Raw genomic sequence first — 1,804 nt, 5'->3', positions numbered from 1 at the left:
TCTCTCTCTCTCTCTCTCTCTCTCTCAAATAAATAAATAAAAAAATTAAAAAAAATATCTAAGACTATTGGGGTGATTTAGGGAAGTAAAATCATGCATGTCAGACTCAAACATGGGTAGTACAACCCCATTTAGATCAATTTCATCAACATCTACAGCAAATCTCTTCTTGCATTGCAAGGAATGTTCATCCTGATTTGTGTATTATGAAGTACTAATACCTAAAGGTTGATATTTAAATTCTAGAACAAAGTTGAAAACCAATGTGTCAGAGTGATTTTCACTTCACTTTCACCCTAATGTTGAGTATTTTTAGAGTAAAGCCCCTACTACTAAATATTCTATCAGTTCAGATTAACATAGGGAAGTTAATGATATTATAATTGTTTCCTGTACAAGGTGCAAATAAGGTATCATACACTTTTTTGAAAATATAGAGAGTACTGATATTTTCAACTGCAAGTATTTTTGCCTTTAACATAATTGCATACAATTGACTCTGATGTATGAATTACCTATATATGTTATATTGTTATAAAACTAAGATTTCTGTTTTATGTGCTGCAGAGAAAAACATAATCATATCAACTTTGCATCTCAATCATTCTTTTCCCACAGGCATATGAAATTAAATGTGTTCATCTTTAAGAAAATGATTTTGTGAAAACAGTATATTATATTTATTCCTTTCTGAATCTTTGAATATTACAAAATATTACTTTTCACTTCTATTTTCATTAATTTCTTAACCTTTTGTAAATGATTGAGTTGGTAGTGCTTATTCTATTTGTTCATTCTTTATTTTTCTTGGGTAGAATTGTCCACAAACTAACCTTTAAATGAAGATTAATGGATATGTGAGATATGAAGAAAATGCTGCCAGGAACAACCACAACAACAGCAACAAAACTACAAAGGAGCAGGGGATTGTTGTAGTTTGTTTTGAGCTGTCACAACACAATTTCCAAAAATGGAAATTTATAAAGAGCAGAAGCTTATTTCTCACAGTTCTGAAGTCTGGAAATATCAAGATCAAGAAACTGGCACCTGATAATATCTTCTCTGTGCTTCAAAGAGGGTACCTTCAATATATCTTCCTTCAGAAATGAAGAACACTCTCACAGGGAAAGGGGGAGAACAAAAAAAGAGACAAATTAACTCTTTTAAGTGCTTTCGGAACCTGTGCTCATTCACAAATATGGGACCCTCATGGTAAATCACCTCTGTTTTGTTTGTGGTTTTTGTCATTTATGCCTTTGAACTCAGGGCCTTCTCAATAAGCTATATTCACAGACTTTTTAAATATTTTGATTCAGGGTATTATGCCCCTGTCTATATGTATCCTAAAGACTCATACAGTCATAGATAGTGCTTTTCTAAGGTAGCTAGATCTAGGTTATATGGTACTGGGATTAAGAGTGTCCTTACTGGTTGTGCTTGGCACCAATAAATAGGCTCACAACCCAGAGAAAATATAGAAAAGGTGGCTTCTGTTGCTTCTGCTGCTTGGATACTACCGTTAGTTGCTTGAAGCCTTCTGCCTGCTAGGCCAGGAGGTGTTTCAACTCTGTGATACTCCTCTGCCATGCCAACCTATCTTAGAGTTAGCTGACTACAGATACAAACCTATACAAAATATGAACCAAAATAAATCTTTCTTTCATTATATATGGATGTTCATATATTTGTCTAGGCAATGAGAAAAGTAAACAAGACATAGGCTCTCACCATGTTGCTAAAAACTGTAGGCTGGACCTGAACTTAGGATCTTCCTACCTTAGCTTTCCAGATCTGGACTTATAGA

The 1,804-nt window shown here is 33.9% G+C and overlaps 1 pseudogene; it reads right to left on the bottom strand.

Moving 5' to 3' along the window:
* The window catches only part of LOC101587816, a 12,485-nt pseudogene extending 10,898 nt beyond the window's left edge, over window positions 1-1,587 (bottom strand).
* Between the last annotated feature and the right edge of the window lie 217 nt (window positions 1,588-1,804).

This window comes from Octodon degus, unplaced genomic scaffold (assembly GCF_000260255.1).
Source record: "Octodon degus isolate 3935 unplaced genomic scaffold, OctDeg1.0 scaffold00313, whole genome shotgun sequence".
NCBI classification, from domain to species: Eukaryota; Metazoa; Chordata; class Mammalia; order Rodentia; family Octodontidae; genus Octodon; species Octodon degus.
The sequence above is the reverse complement of the archived record's forward strand: the minus strand, read 5'-3'. Positions and strand labels throughout refer to the sequence as shown.